This window comes from Malaclemys terrapin, chromosome 1 (assembly GCF_027887155.1).
Source record: "Malaclemys terrapin pileata isolate rMalTer1 chromosome 1, rMalTer1.hap1, whole genome shotgun sequence".
Classification (NCBI taxonomy): domain Eukaryota; kingdom Metazoa; phylum Chordata; order Testudines; family Emydidae; genus Malaclemys; species Malaclemys terrapin.
The window spans coordinates 239,852,321-239,869,734 of NC_071505.1; the positions used below are offsets into that span (position 1 = coordinate 239,852,321).

General features: G+C 47.2%; 1 protein-coding gene across 1 annotated transcript in view; it reads left to right on the forward strand.

Moving 5' to 3' along the window:
• The window catches only part of LOC128826947 (vertebrate ancient opsin-like), a 134,259-nt gene that overhangs the window by 34,484 nt on the left and 82,361 nt on the right, over positions 1 to 17,414 (forward strand). The window lies entirely within an intron of this gene.

Genomic DNA, 17,414 nt, shown 5'->3' on the forward strand with positions numbered 1-17,414 from the left:
GTGTTATATTAATTCTACATCAACACACACAATAAAAATGCTGGCAGCAGCAGCTGTTGTAGATTTGGAAATCTCCGGGGGGTTGTGTTCTAAGTGCTTTGATCTGTTATAGTAAACCTGATGGAGTTTTGCCCAGTACAATAACTAATCAATTGCATGAGAAATGAACCCAGAGGCCCAAGTGGTGCCCGGCTTACCCCTTACACACTCTTCTAGGTCTCCACGGACCTGCAGCAGGTGGTACACAAGATGCAACTGGGCCTGATGTCTATTTGAAAATGACATCTTCATACCTATTGCCTTTTCCTCCAAACCCACTTTTATACACTTCATATAAAGCTTCCTGTGCTCGTATTTCATATGCTATTGACTAAGGGAATGCATTTTCAAAAAAGAAATCGAAAGATGAGTGTGCTGGAAAGGTCACTTTTTTGCTTTTGAATTGCTTAAACTACGTATTTCATATGTACAGAGCATTTTTCCCATAGGAGACTACAATAAAATGCACTCTAGTTTAAATACAGTAATAAAACTATTTCCCCTGAAAGCCAGCCCCAGGCTCTCTCACAATGGGTCAGAGCAAATTAGTTATATAACCGAAGCAGATATTCAAAAATCACTACTTCCCAACAGTGTTGAATGAAGCCTGATCTCTTAAAATGGAGCCCCCAAAGAGCTTCAATATACAAAGTATTATCAGTACTGGAACTGCTGTACAAATTGTTTTCCCAGGGGCAGACATTTAAGTTCTTCTTTGAGTGCTTGCATATGACCAATGTAGGTGTGTGCGCACATCGAGCACAGTTGCCAAATTTTTTCCCCCTAGTGATATCCGTTGGGTCAGCTCCAGCGCCCTCTGGTGCCGCGTTCTCATAACGCCAATATAAAGGGCCTTGCTGACCCTGCTCCCCTTCAGTTCCTTCTTACCGCCTGTGACAGTTGCTGGAACCCCTCATTGCTCAGGCAATTAATCTCCTATGGTTTTCTCCAGTTTTTAGTGTAAATTGTTGTTGTAGTTTAGTAGTTAGGAATTAGTTGTGGATGCCTCCACGCTTAGCGGGATTGTCCGCTTCCCCGGTGCCAGGGCATGCCTCAGTTGCCAGGTTTCAAGCCCTGAGCATCCCGTGGTAAGTCTTTGCCTTTGAGCAACCTGCACTCGAGCTGTCTCAAGTACTTGGGGAAAGCTCATAGGAAAGACCACTGCCAAATCTGCAGGCACTTTAGACCCCGAACCTAGTAGGACCAAGCTGCACAACTGTGGGTCCTCCTCATGGAGGCAACCCTAAGACCTGCCTTGGAGTCACATTCGGACTCATCACCAAGCACCTCAGCCTCGGTGCAGAGCTCTCCTCCAACGATTCGTGAATCTCTGCACCGATCCTCTTCCCTGGTGCTGAAGAAGAAGCACCACAAGCACCAAAAGAAGAGCCGGTCCCTGGTACCAAAGGCAAAAGGAAACAAAAATAGAGTGATACCTGTGTTGGGGCACTCTTCATCCCTGGCACTGCATTGTCAAGTGCCTGCAACTCCGGTGCTGCCGCAAGCTCCTCTGTCACCTGCACAGGAGCCACCTCCTCAGGGAAGACAGCGTACCAGCCTGTTTGCGGTGCTGTCGAACGCTGAGGTTTTTACAGTGGCTGGGGACCTTACCCTACCAGTACCAGTGTCCACGGAGGGTCAAGATTTGGCACTGCTGGTGCAGCCGAGCAGCAGGGTGTTACTACCAAGTCCTTGCCTGGTGCCCAGCCAGCGTCTAGGGGAAAACCTCCATTGACAGCCTCAAGATCTCCACCCCAGCAACCTTTTCCATACCGAGAGGCACAACACCGCCTTGGTCTCCGCAGAACAGCTTGTTGGACTTGGAGGTGGGATCTCATTCCCCTCATCGGCACAACCAACCTTGCTGTTCCCCGGGCCATTCCTATTCCACCCATGGCCCTGAGTTCAGCGGTACCTCCAAACGTTTGGCCACCAGGTCCATGGGGATTGGCAGCTATGCAGTGGCCCTTTTGGAACTCTTGGGGGTTTCCCCCACTGCAGGGCACCCTCTCAAGGCACTCATACTCTGTTGTCTTGGAGGCTAGGTCATACCTCGTACTGCGCTGAGAAACTCCAGATCTGTACTCTGGTACTGAACACAGCACTAAGCCTCAGGAGGAAACCCTAGCAGGTTCCTGCAGATGCTGGGGAACCAATGGAGGCTCCTCAGCCAGTTTTTGCCTCCTCATCCTTCTCTCCGGATGAGAAGATCCAGGGTCTCTCCACCACAGGACAACCATAAGGCATACCAAGACTTGTTAAAGCAGGTAGCCTTGAACTTGGTGGTCAAAACAGAAGTGGTCAAGGAGGCAACACACAGTCCCTTAGACATTTTGTCCCCAGCAGGCCCCTCTAGAGTGACTCTACCACTTAATGAAGCCATCATGGACCTGATCAAGGCCCTGTGGCAAACCCCTGCCTCCCTCCCTCTGACAGCAAAGCTCACAGATCACAAGTATTTTGTACCATCCAAAGGATATGAATTCCTCTTCTCCCACCCTCCCCGGGATTCCTGGTTGTAGCAGCCGCCAATGAAAGGGATCACCAAGGACAGGCAGGTCCTACACCCACCGTGAAGGATCCAAAGAAACTGGACCTGTTTGCCTGGAAGGCATATTCCACAGGGGGCCTACAGCTCCACATAGCAACCCAGTAAGCCTTGCTGAGTTGCTATGATTGTAATATGTGGGAGTCTATGTCAGAATTCAAGAACCTGCTCTCCCAGAACTCTCGACAGGAGTTTTCCCTCTCTAATCGAGGAGGGGAAGACTGTGGAATGTGTTTCCCTTCAAGTGGCCCTGGATGCCGCTGATTCCACAGCTGGATCAATGGATAAAGCAGTAACAATGCGTAGGAGCTCATGGTTGCTGTCCTTGGGGCTCCCCAGTGAGGTGCAGCAAACTATACAGGACCTCCCTTTGAAGGATCATCACTCTTTTCAGAGCAAACGGTTGCTAGACTTCATGGTCTCATGGACTCAAAGGCAACCTTGAAATCCTTGGGGCTCTACATACCAGCAGGTTCAAGGAAACACTACAGCCACAGAAGACAGGCCATTACTTTTCTCAGCCACTCAGACAGGATCAGCGGAGGAGAAAGAGGAGGGGATTCAGGCCCAGACCCCCTCCCCCATCTTCCTTGGTAGACCCTGTGCAGTCCGGCCCCAGACAGTCAGGATCTTCAGAGCACTTTGTTTGATGAAACTCTCCAGGTTGGCATTGTAATCCCCTCTTCATCGGATCCAGGAATCCCCTTGTTCTCCAACCACCTTTCCCACTTCCTGGATGCCTGGACTCAGATCACTTCAGACTGCTGGGATCTCAGCACAGTAGAACTTCAGAGTAGAACTCAGTGCATGAGAACTTCTCATCCCTCCTTCCCATCCCTCTTCAGGGACCCTTCTCACAAGCATCTGTTGGAGCAAAAAGTCCAATCCCTTCTTTGGGTGGGAGCCGTGGAAGTGGTTCTCTTTCACCTGAGAGGAAAGGGGTTCTATTCCTGCTACTTCATAATTCCAAAAGCCATAGGTGGTCTCAGACCAATTTTAGACATGCGTCATCTCAACTGTTATCTCAAGAACCAAAGGTTCTGCATGGTCCCTTGGCTTCTGTCATTCCCTTGTTGGATACAGGGGACTGGTATGCTGCCCTCAGTCTAAAGGATGCTTACTTCTGCATATTGAGTTCTATGGCCACAGATGTTTCCTAAGAGTTGTAGTAAACCAAGGACACAACCAGTTTGCGGTGCTTTCATTTGGCCTGTCAGTAGTAGCTGCCTTTCTCAGAAGAAAGGGAATCCATGTATTTCCATACCTTGATGACTGGCTAGAGCTCAAGTGGAAGCCTACATCTGTCTCATTCAATCAAGTGTGTTAGGTCTTCTGCTGAACGTCCAAAAGTCCACCCTTATCCCATTCCAAAGGATAGAGTTCATTGGTGCGGTATTTGACTCAGTGCAAGTGAGAGCTCTACTTCTGGACAATCAGTTTTGCTCATTTACCTCCCTGATAAGGTCCTTCCAAGCTCATCTAATCATGACTGTATGAAAATGTCTGAGCCTCCTGGGCCATATGGCGTCATGCACATATGTAGTGCATCATGTGAGGCTATGTCTCAGACCTCTCCAGGCCTGGCTAGTCACGGTATACTCCCCCTCTTGTCATCACTTGGACTCAGTGCTCACGGTACCTGCCCAGGTCCTCAGTTCACTGACATGGTGGCTGAACAGCCACATGGTATGTGCAGGGGAACCCTTCTCAAAACCTCAACATCATTGTCCCTAATATCCAATGCATCAGCCCTCAGCTGGGGAGCTCACCTAGGGTCCCTCAGGACTCAAGCTCTTTGGGCCCAAGACGAGCTCTCCCTCCACATCAATGTCAGGCAGCTCAGGGCAGTGAGTCTAGCCTGCCTGGCATTTTTACGTAACATGGCGGATAAGACTGTTTCAGTTCTCATGGACAATACGATGGCCATGTTCTACATAAACAGGTGGGGCAGTGTGGATTCTTCCTCCCTGTGGAACTGCCTGCGGAAATTCTGCATTGCTCATCCCATCAGCCTGGAGGCATCCTACTTCCCAGGAGCAGAACCAGCTAGCAGGTTTTTCTCCTCTCACCACGAGTGGTCTCTCCGGCCAGACATCGTGAGGGACATCTTGCAAAGGTAAGGGACTCCCTTCATAGACCTGTTTGCCACCCGCAACAGTAGGAAATGCAACCAGTTTTGCTCACTGCAAGGTCACAGCCTTGCAGTCTCTTATGGATATGTTCCTGTTGCCATGGTCAAAGCACCTATATTACGCATTTCCATGACTGATCTACAAGGTTCTGGTGAAGAGCAAGTGGGACTGAGCGTAGGTCATTCTCATAGTTCCACCATGGCCCAGACAGCATTGGTACACCACCCTCTTCGCCCTGTCAGGGGAGGCACCACTAAGGTTTCTGCAACACCAGGACCATGGTTGGCTCCTCCACCTGAACATCAGCTCTCTTCATCTGTCGGGCTTGGAAGATCCATGGCTGAATCCGGAGGAGTGGGCTTGCTCAGAGCAGGTCTGCGAGGTTCTACAGGGCAGTAGAAAGCCCTCCACCAGGACTACCTACCTTGTGAAATGGAAACGGTTCTCCATCTGGTGCTCCCAATGCCAAATTCCACCTTTGCAGTCATCTCTGAAGAATATCTCTTACAGCTGAAACAACAAGGTCTAGCCCAGTGGTTCTCAAACTTTTGTACTGGTGATCTCTTTCACACAGCAAGCCTCTGAGTGTGACCCTCCTTATAAATTAAAAACACCTTTTTTATATATTGAACACCATTATAAATGCTGGAGGCAAAACGAGGTTTGGGGTGGAGGCTGACAGCTCGTGACCCCTGAGGTAATAACCTTGCGACCCTCAGTTTGAGAACCCCTGCTCTAGCCCTTTCATCAGGCATGGCTCACCTAGCAGCTATCTCTGCCTTTCATCCCAAGGTGGACGACCGATCTGTCTTTTCACATGAGATGGTGATCCGTTTTCTCAAAGGCCTAGAGATCCCATTCCTCCCTGAGACCTCAACCTCATTCTGTCAAAGCTTATAGGGACTCTGTTTGAGCCACTAGCAGTATGTTCATTGTTACACCTTTCCTGGAAGGTGGTCTTTCTGATGGCTAACACTTTAGCCAGGAGAGTTTCAGAGATCTGGGCCCACATAACGGAGCCCCCTTATATGGTCTTTTTTAAGGACAAAGTCCAGTTGTGACCACACCCATCGTTCCTTCCAAAGGTGGTCTTACAATTTCATTGCATTCAACCAATCTTCCTACCGGTTTTCTACCTTAAGCCACATGCAAATAGAGAGGAACAGCTCCTCCACTCATTGGTCGTTAGGCGGGCCCTGGCTTTCTATATAAAAAGGACGAAACCATTCTGCAGATCTACTCAGCTGTTCATAGCGATAGCAGAAAGAATGAAGAGTTTCCCCATCTCTGCACAGAGAATCTCATTGTGGATTACTTCTTGTATCTGGACATGTTACGAACTTGCAAACATCTCACCTCCAGCTAATCTGATGGCTCACTCCACAAGGTTTCAAGCCTTCTCTGCTGCTTTCCTAGCGCAAGTCCCGATTCAGGACATCTGCAGGGCAGCAACCCATTGGTTCACACATTCACAACACCCCATGCCGTTATACAGCAGGCTAGAAATGATGCCGGCTTTGGCCGCACAGTCTTGCAGTAATCTTGTACTTGAACTCCGAACCCACCTCCTGTACAACTGCTTGTGAGTCACTTACATTGGAATGGACGTGCAAGCACTTGAAGAAGAAGGAACAGTTACTAACCTTTTTGTAACTGTTGTTCTTCAAGATATGTTGCACATGTCCATTCCAAAACCCACCCTCTGTCCCCTCTTTCGGTGGCAGTCAGTAAGAAGAAACTGAAGGGAAGCAGGGTTGTCAGGGCCCTTTATACTTCGTATATTGTTACACAGTACAGGAAAAACTCCACAATCAGTCAAACCTTCATTCCTCCTGAATCAGAACCGGCCCACTAGCCCTGGATCAAGATAGTGTCTGGACGTGGACTGGGGTAATCCACAAATTTAGATCCATGAAAGTAGGCTACTGCCAGAGAGCGGTGGCAGTGGCAGTGGGGAGCAGCGGTGTGGCTCGGGCCCAGGAGTGCAACCTGACAGTTGATTCCTGGCCTTGACCTTGCCTCACAGCTGATTCCCCTGCCTGGCTCCAGACCCAGCAGCTGATTTTTTTTTTAAAGCTGAGTGCTGGACATTGACCATATTGGGGCACTGAAGAGGGAGCATCTGAACGCCTCTTGGCTTAGCTCAGCTGGGGCTTCCACTCATTTTTATTGGCCATTCATAGCCAGAATATTTAGGAGGATGAAGCCTGGTGTCACGCAGCCCTGCCTTGTGCTGCAGGAGTCCAGTCACGATCAGGGGTTGTGACCCAGGAGATTTGAGGAAAGAGGATATTCATCAATTAGCAGCCAAAAATCTTATCAAGTACATGTTGGAGCTTTGGGCTGTGTCTGCTCTTCATAATCTCAAGAAGTTTCAGCCATCTGCATCCAAATTCCAGTCAGTTCACAGGGTGAGCAATTCAGAATGGCAAAAAGGAAAATATGACTTTAAGGCTCTAAATGGGAGCTCAGAAGCCTGGAGATTTACTGTGTCCCTCCATTAGCATATTACTATCTACTGTACTTGTTCTGGGAATAAAAATATATTTTGAATAGAGGTAATAGATCATAGAAAGTAGGACTGGAAGGACCTTGAGAAGTCATCAGTCCAGCCCCCTGTGCTGAGGCAGGACCAAGTAAACCTAGACCATTCCTGACAGGTGTTTGTTTAACCTGTTCTTAAAAACATACGACGAAGATTCCACAACTTCCCCTGGAAGCCTATTCCAGACTATTCCTTAGTTAGAAAGTTTTCCCTAATATCTGTTTGCCAAAAGCTGGGAATGGGCACCGTTACTTCTCGTTCTACCTTCAGTGGACATGGAGAACATTTGATCACCATGCCCTTTACATATTTGAAGACTTATCAGGTCCCCTGCTCCGTCTTCTTTTCTCATGAATAAACATGCCCAGTTTTTTTAACTGTTGCACATGGGTCAGATTTTCTAAACCATTTATCATATTTGTTGTTCTCCTCTGGACTCTCTTTCCAGTTTGTCCACATCTTTCCTAAAGTGTGGCACCCAGAATTGGACACAGAACTCTTGCTGAGGCTTTATCAGTGCCAAGTAGAGTGGTAATTACCTCCCATGTCTTACATACTGTATTCATGTTAATACGCCCAGAATGATATTACTGTATATACTCGTTCATAAACCGAATTTTTTTAGTAAAAAAGGGAAGCACCAGAGACGGGGGTCGGCTTATGAACGGGTATAGAGAGGGAGAGGTGGGACACAGCCCATCCCCCCAACAGAGGGAGCAAGGAGAGGCAGCACAGCCAGCAGAGACAGAAGGGAAGAGGTGGGGCCAGAGTCTCTCCGCTTCTGGCCACGCTGCTTTCCCCCCAGCCTCTGAAGCATCTGCAGCTCCAGGGTTGGCCGGCTGCAGCCCTGCTGCTCAACCCTGCCCCCCAGAGCAGGCTGGGGCCGCGCCACCTGGGCGCCGGAGCACGCTGCCTGGCCCAGCCTGCTGGAACATGCTGTGGTCGCACCGCCTGGTCTGGCCCGCTAGAGCAGGCTGTGGCCGCGCTGCCCAGCCTGCCGGAGCAGCTCCAGCCAGGTCAGAGACATCCTCCCCTGGCCCTCCCCAGATAAGGTGGGAAGGGATGGGATGGGGAGAGCGTGGGGGTCCTGTGCTAGGGGTGGGGTCATGTGGGGGTGGTCACAGGGGTTATTCCCCTGACTCCCAGCTTTGCCCCCAAAAAAGTTTCCCCACCAGTTGCTGTCCCGGCCCATCAGGGTAAGCAGCTGGCATGCCGGGACACTTTGTTTACTTAGGCTTGGTCCACATTGGGGCGGGGGATCGATCTAGGAAACGCAACTTCAGCTACGAGTATAGCGTAGCTGAAGTCAACGTTTCCTAGATCGAAGTAAGTTTACTTACTGCGGGTCGACGCGGCGCAGGCAAGCTCCCCCGTCGACAGCGCTTCCTCCTCTCGGCGAGCAGGAGTTCCGCAGTTGACGGGGGAGCGCTTCTGGGATCGATTTATCGCGTCCAGATGAGATCCCAGAAGATCGATCTCTACCCGCCGAATCAGGTGGGTAGTGTAGACCTAGCCTTAGGTTTACCTCCGTGCCTGCGGACGCTTGAGGTACACAAACCATCTCGGACCACCAGCAGCTTATCCTGATGGCCCGGGAGCCAAAGTTTGCTGACCTCTGAATTATAGGGTCTGCTTATGAATGGGTTATAAAAATGTTCCATTTTTTACTTATCCATCTTGGGGGGGTCGGCTTATAAACGAACCGGCTTATGATCGAGTATATACGGTACCCTTTTTTGCAACTGCGTCACATTTTTTCTACCTTTTCAATATGTAATCCACTATAACCCCCAAGTCCTTTTCAGCAGTACTACCACCTAGCCAGTTATTCCCCATTTGTAGTTGTGCATTTGACTTTTCCTTCCAAAGTGAAGTACTTTGTCTTTGTCTTTATTGAATTTCATCTTGTTGATTTCAGACCAATTTTCCAAGGTCATTTTGAATTCTAATCTTGTCTTCCAAAGTGCTTGCAACCCCTCCCAGCTTGGTGTCATCTGCAAATTTCCTCAGCACATTCTCCTCTCCATTATCCAAGTCCTTAATGAAAATACTGAATAGTACCAAAGGACTGATCTTTGCAGGACTCCACTAGATACATCCTCCTGGTTTGAAGGTGAACCATTGATAATTGCCTTTGAATATGGTCATTCAAATAGTTGTATACCCACCTTACATATAATGTATAATTAAGTCTCATATAATAGTTCTGGATTGTCTGAATGTCCTAGTTTGTGATATTAACTTAAATTTTTTACAACCTATTCCCTGCAACTAATTGCCACACAGGAAATTCCCTATGCCTGAGACCCAATTTAGCTAGCTATTGGGCTTTTATTTTAGTGCTTGACATTTCATTTAGAGAGAATTCTGTCCAGTGTTTGTTTATTATATTGAGAAATGGGGGTTAGGGAGTTACGTTTGAGACCTGCTTGTTCTATTTTCAGGCCCATTTCAGGGTATATAGGCCAGCATTCTGAAAGCTAGCTATCCAATTAGAACCTAAAGCCATGCTGATCAAACATCTGCTCTAGCTAACAAGACCATGATTACAGCCAGCTCAGTTTTGAATTGCGGTGTGGCCAGAGCACATACGAGTAAGCTACCTTTCTGAAAAACAACTGTCAAGACAAGGAAATATATGTATGTGAGAAATATAAAATGCATTGAACAGAACTCTATGAATAACACTGTATAGGGTTACCATATTTTGTGCCTCCGAATGGAGGACACTCCACAGGACCCCGGCCCCGCCCACAGCCACGCCCCCGCCCCAACTCCGCCCCCTCCCCAAAGTCTCCGCCCCCTCCCCTGCTTCCCGCGAACATTTAATTCGCGGGAAGCCTGAAGCAGGTAAGGGGGGGTGTGGGGGGAGGAGGCGCGACCCAGGCTGGGTCGGCTCGGGCCCTGGGGTGCCGGCCCCGGCCGACCACCCCCGGCCCGCCCAGCACTGCCGGCCCCCGGCGGCCCGGCGCACCCCCCGGCGGCCCGGCTCCGGCCCGGCTCGGCCTCCCGGCCCCGCGCACCCCCCGGATCCCGGCCCCGCGGCCCAGCGCACCCCCCGGCCCAGCGCACCCCGCGACCCCGGACCGGCTCCTGGCCCCCGGCGGCCCGGCTCCCAGCGCACCCCCCGGCGGCCCAGCTCCCGGCCCCGCGGGCCCGGCCCGGCTCCTGGCCCCGCGGCCCCGCGCACCCCCCGGCGGCCCCGCGGCCCCGCGCACCCCCCGGCGGCCCCGCGCACCCCCCGGCGGCCCCGCGGCCCAGCGCACCCCCCGGCGGCCCGGCTCCCAGCCCCGCGGGCCCGGCCCCCGGCTCCCCGCCCGGCCCCGCACCGCGCGCCCGGCCCGGCACCATGCCCCCGGCCCCGCACCGGCCCCGGCCAAAGAGGCCCCGCCGAGCCCTCCCTCCCTCCCTCCCGATTTTCCCGGACATGCCCGGCTTTTGGGGATTTCCCCCCGGACGGGGATTTGAGCCCCCAAAAGCCGGACATGTCCGGGAAAATCTGGACGTATGGTAACCCTAACACTGTATGTAAACATTGGCACTGCAGAGTCCCAATAGTCAAATGTCATTTTAACCACATTAAGCCCTATTTTGACTTAGTACAACATTGACCTATCTGAAACCTATTGCTTTGTTTGTTTGTTTTTTGGTAATTAGTATAGACAGTGCCTAAGCAATTTTGGGGCAGGATCTGTCACTCACTAGGTGTTAGTACAGTGTGGTCCTGATACTGATTAGAATCTCTGGAAACAATCATAATATCAGGAATAAATAACTATATATGTAAAACAGCTTTATTAAGCTTGCAAAGTCAAGCACTGAAAGGTTAGGAAATGCCAGAATTGAGGTTGCCCATACAATGCTAATTTTTTTGTATGTACTGTAGTAGTCTAATTATGTGATCACAGGCAACCTTAATCCTGGCATTTCTTAGCTTTTAGACTTTCCAAACTTAATGATGCTCTTTTAATAATAGATTTGTGTGCAATGCTGATAAATGCAAAGTAATGTGAAAACATTGGAAAACATAATCCCAACTATACATATAAAATGATGGGGCTTAATTAGGTGTTACCCCTCAAGAAAGATCTTTGAGTCATTATGGATAGTTCTCTGAAAACATCCATTCAATGTGCAGGAGCAGTCAAAAAAGCTAACAGAATGTTGGGAATCATTAGGAAAGGGATAGATAATAAGACAAAAAATATCATATTGCCTCTGTATAAATCCATGGTGCACCCACACTTGAATACTGCGTGCAGATGTGGTTGCCCTATCTCAAAAAGGATACATTGGAACTGGAAAATGATTAGGGGTATGGAACAATTTCCATATGAGGAGAGATTAATAAGACTTTTCATCTTGGAAAAGAGACGATGAAGGGGGGATATGATAGAGGTCTATAAAATCATGACTGGTGTGAGAAAGTAAGTAAGGAAGTATTATTTATTCTTCTCATAACACAAGAACTAGGGGCCACCAAATGAAATTAATAGGCAGCAGTTGTAAAACAAATAAAGGAAGTTCTTCACACAATGCACAGTCAATCTGTGGAACTCTTTGCCAGAGGATGTTGTGACGGCCAAGACTATAACAGGGTTCAAAAAAGAAATAGATAAATTCATGGAGGATAGGTCAATCAATGGCTATTAGCCTGGAGGGCAGGGATGATGTCCCTAGCCTCTGTTTGCCAGAAGCTGGGAATGGGCGACAGGGGATGGATCACTTGATGATTACCTGTTCTGTTCATTCCCTCTGGGGCACCTGTCATTGGCCACTGTCGTAAGACAGGATACTGGGCTAGACAGACCTTTGGTCTGACCCACTGTGGCCGTTCTTATGTATTAGTGCGGATATTCCCTGCTCCTTGTCTCAGGCCTATTCTCCTTGCCTACCCAGTCTCAGTATCCCCTTCTGAAGCTTCTCAGATCAGTTCCAGTCTCCCCCTTCTCCCAGCTCTTTATCCAGTCTCAGTGCTTTTGTACACAGGTTTTTCTAAAGCCTTGAATTTGCTAGAAAAATTAGTCCTTTTATTACAGCAATGTTTCTCAAACTGGGGATGCCACTTGTGTAGGGAAAGCCCCTGGCGGGCTGGGCCGGTTTGTTTACCTGCCCTGTCCGCAGGTCCAGCCGATCGCGGCTCCCACTGGCCGTGGTTCGCTGCTCCAGGCCAATGGGAGCGGCTGGAAGTGGCGCGGGCCGAGCAGGGCCAGCTCCAGGGTTTTGGCCGCCCCAAGCAGCCAAAAAAAAAAAAAAAAGGCTGCGATCGCGATTGCGATCTGTGGCGGCAATTCGGCGGAAGGTCCTTCGCTCCGAGCGGGAGTGAGGGACCGTCCGCTGAATTGCCGCCGAACAGCTGGACGTGCTGCCCCTCTCCGAGTGGCCGCCCCAAGCACCTGCTTGCCAGGCTGGTGCCTGGAGCCGGCCCTGGGGCTGAGGGACTTACTGGCTGCCACTTCCAGCAGCCCCCATTGGCCTGCAGCAGCGAACCGCGGCCAGTGGGAGCCGCGATCGGCCAGACCTGCGGACGGGGTAGGTAAACAAACCAGCCTCGCCCACCAGGGGCTTTCCCTACACAAGCAGCGACCCCAGTTTGAGAAACACTGTATTACAGCAACTTCCTGCAGAGGTTGTGCTGCACGAGTGCAATAGCAGAAGTCCTAGAACATGACACTTTAACTTGTGAGCAGATTTTCATGATGTGGGGGTAAAAAAATGCCTGAGTCCTATCTAGACTAGCAATGTAGCACAATTGCTAGATGTATCTGCAATAACAGACACTAGTTATTCTAATGTAGTTCTACTTCAGTGACCAACTATCCCATTCACCTGCCTTTTTCTTCAGTGTCCTAGACATTTCACTCACTAAGATAAGATTATATTAATATGCAAGAGCTAACAAACTCATTAAAAACTCTCTTTTCATTTATTTCATGTTCTGTAGAACTTACAAATACAGTATTTTTATATCATGCAGGATATCAGGCATAAGTTCCATTTTATAGCAGAGCATCAGAAAACTGTCTACCCTACAAAGGTCTCATCCACTTTAGGACCAGTCTATAAAAATGTACGTGCTTCAAGTAGCAACCATTTACTAATAACATAGGGCCCAATTCTCCCACCTCTCCTCTCACTAAGTGAATTCAATGGGAGACTGACATGAGTAAGTGCTGCTCAGTGGGAGTAGGGGTTGAAGGGTCAAACACTACAAGTGTTTAGTACTATACAAGATACAAAATGAGACATGGTCTTTGCCCTGATGAGCTTAAGTCTAATTACATCTTAATTTGTGCCAGGGCTGAACCCTGGCACCTCTAGGGCTAGCAGTTCATTGCCGCGGCACCTTGGGGCTTGCTGCATCAGTTATGAATGTAAAAAAATTGCTTGAGCCCCAGCACCTCTTTCATTACAAATTAACCACTGAACTACACTGATGTACAGTCAAGGTATAACAGGCAAACATACAGAACTGGCATAATATGGGTTTGGCAGGTAACAGCCTTTAACTCTTACAACCCTTTTATCAGACTAACTTACAACAATGCTGCAGGTCGGAGGTTACAACATATATGATTGACAAACACCCCCACTTTACATCAGGCAAAGCAATATGCACAGAGGCATAAGTCGTCTTTGTCCAGCCTTTAATGACACTTTGTGATCTAAAGCCTACTGATGTCAGTGAAAGTCTTTTTGCTGACTTCAGTGGGCTTTGCATCAAGCTCTAGATCTTTCATCAAATAGACCTAACCCCGCCTATGATTCATTCATATAATACAAAGCCAGAAGGCACTATTGAATTCATCTAGTCAGACTGTTGTATAATAGCACCAGCCATTAGGACTTCCCTGAGTTAATGCCAATACCAGACTTGTAATCAAATCCAAAAAGATATCAGGTGAGTTTGCCAAGATCTATTTTCCATAACCCCATGTTGACTGACATTAATTGTATTACCCTCCTTTAATTCTTTATTAATTGAGTCCTATATCAGCCACTCCATTATTTTGCCCACAGATTGATGTCAGGTTGACAGGCCTATAGTTACCCAGGTCATGCCATTTACCTTTTTAGAATATTGTCACAGTTGCTTTCTTCAAGTCCTCTGGTCCTTCCCCAGCATTCCAAGCTTTACTGAAAATCATTAGTGCTCCAGAAAGCTCTTCAGTCAGCCCTTTTAAACACTCGGATGCAAGTTATCTGGATCTGCTGATTCAAAAATGTCTAGCTTTAGTAGCTGCTGTTTACCAACCTCCTAAGTTACTGTTGGAACAGAAAGTATTCCATCATTATATGATCTCACTACATCGTCTGCTTTTTACCCAAGTACAGAATAGAAATATTTATTGAGCACTTCTGTCTTTTCTACATTATTGACAGTTCTGCCATTACCATCCATCCATTAATAGACAAATACCACTGTTAGGATTCCTTTTGTTCCTTAAGCTCATTTTTATTTTCTTTAACTCTGCTGGCCATAGATTTCTCCTTGTGTCCTTTGGCTTCCCTTATTTTCTAATATTCCTAACTTTTGATTTATATTTATTACTCTCAGCTTTCCCTTTCTTCCCCCCATTTGTTATATTGTTTTGTTTGTTTTTATTAATATAGCTGCTTTCACTTCCCCCCTAAGTCAGATTTGTTTTTGTTTTTTTAAACCAGTGTGGCCTTCTCTCTTATCTGTGGCTTTTTCGGCATCTAGTAAAGTGTTCTTAGGTAGTTCTCATGTATCATTCACATTTTTCTGTTTAAAAACTATTGCAACTGATTTGATTCATAATTGTTTTCATCTTTGTGAAGTTGCCCCTTTTATAACACCACAGATGTATATTACTGGTTTGTAAAAAATTCATATGATCACTTATACCTAGGTTGCCACTAATTTTTAGTTCTGTGGTCTGTTCCTCTTTATCTGTCAAGATAAGGTTTAATATAGAATTCCCCCATGTTGGATGCACCAATTTTTGAGTTAGGAAATTGTCATCTGTAAGTTTTAGAAACTCAGAGGACATTTTTGTGCTGGCTTTTGTCCTATACATTATAAGATATGCTAGCGAACAGGATGACCTGATTTGGTGATCTGTAGTATCCCATTTTCTCCTTTATCACTTATAACATTAATCCATAAGCATTCAAAGTCATTTGCTTCTGAGTTATCAGTGACCCCAAAACAGCTAATGCTATTTTTGACTCAGAGTGCCTACAACAGAGTCTGCTGCCTCCCAAGCATCCCCTCATGACCAGGTACCCTACCTCAGTTTCCATTCATCCTGGGCTCCTCAATAGACGCACAGGCCTGTATTTGTGCAGACATTTGTGCAGACATCCATCCGTAGAGTCTAGGTTTATAAACATAAAAATTCAGACCAAAACTTAAAGTCCCTAAAATAAAGCCCAACTCAATTCCCTCTTTTTAGCAATTCCCACTTCCCGCCTGGCTGGAGCCTGGTTCCCCTGCTGTCTCCAATGCTTCTGCAGCTTTCTGGTTCCTTCAGGAAGCTCCTGTCTTTCTCCAGCTCCCCAGTCCCAGGTTTCTCAGTGTTCCACTCCACGCTTGGCTCTTTGAGCATTCCCCTCTTCTCTGTAGTTTTCTGTTTGCTCTTCATAGAGGGCAGCTGATTTCTATCAGGCCCCAGAAAGAAGCTGTTAATGAGGTGGGCTCTTAAAGGGCCCAGTCCACCCTGTGACAGTGCCAATAGGTTTTAGCCAGTTCTAAATAGGTTTTAACCAGTGCATTTTAACATTTAAATCAGGCAGATCTTCCTAACAGGTTTCAGTAATACCAATTAGGTCAAATTTATGCTCATAAATGAGTAATTCTAATTTCTCTTGTTTTTCACTCCAGCTCCTAGCATTGGTGTATAGTTTATGAATTCCCTTCACATCCTTTGGGGACTTGATTAATTTTGTTCTCAGCATCTTGATTTATGTCAAATAAATGCTAATTTGCTCCCTCTTTTGACCATCCTCTTTTAATTAATTTAAGACCATCCCAACTAGTTTAGCCAGCCTCTCCCCTGGAAGACAGGTTTCCCGTCTAATGAGATAGAGACCATCCAAACTGTATCGCCTCCTTTCCCCATGCAAGGTGGACTAGTATTCCACAAAATGAAAACCCTCTACCATAACACTACATACCTAGTCAGCAGTTCTCTTCAAGAATCTTCTGCCTTCTGTCTTCCATCGCCAGTGGGACAGGAAGAATCTCCAAGATGATCACTTGGACATTCTCCTCTTTCAGTATACTAATGAGAGGAGCAGCTGTTTTCAGTATTTTTCTAGGCTGTTGAGAAGAGCTGCTCCTTTAATTAGCATAGTGTGCAGCACCTTTTCTTGTTCAAAAAGTATCAAACTGCTGCATTGTAATAAACAGGAGATCCTTTGGTCTAGAAAATAAAATAAGATGATTCAATCTATACTAAGTAGCAGCTGCCCTTAATGATTTTAAAAATAAACTTGAATATTTCAACCATGATGTTATCTCATATTATGCACTACTAATTACATATAATACAATAAAGTAATATAAAACTGAAAACAAAGTAAATTTTGAAACAGAAGTTTCTTAAATTTTTTTTCCAAACTTCCATTTTGCCGGAAATTTTGCAAGTGTGTTTTTGTTCAGATTCAGAATGAAAACAAATTTTGAAAAGTTACAATGTCCCACAAAATGTCAACCAATTCTAGTTATGAACTGCACATCTATGATTCTCTCTTTCTGTGTTTCCTTTCTTCCTTGAATCTGAGGTTCTTCACAAATGTGGTTGTCCAAGAACTCTTCAGCCTTTCTGATGATCTATAGTGTCTATACTTATCCTTCCAATCTATGAATTGTTTCTTCCAGCACAGCCACCAGTTCATACTCAGGAAGTCCCTTCTGGCTTCGGGCATGAATGAAAACATGGCATGTCTATTGGAAGTCCCAAACAGTATTCCACTGATGCCCATCATGGTTTTGAGAGTAGAACTGTACTGGAAAGCAAGCTTCTCAAACACCCTCTCCAAAGTCCCTCTAAATACTCCCCTGTTTCCACTTCTTTTCATCGACTTGGAAATGAATCAGGCAGAAATGGGCATAGTCAGTAACGTGACTGTTCAGAAAATAACCAGGGCTGAACTTGCAAATGAAACCAGGGGTCTTGTTTAC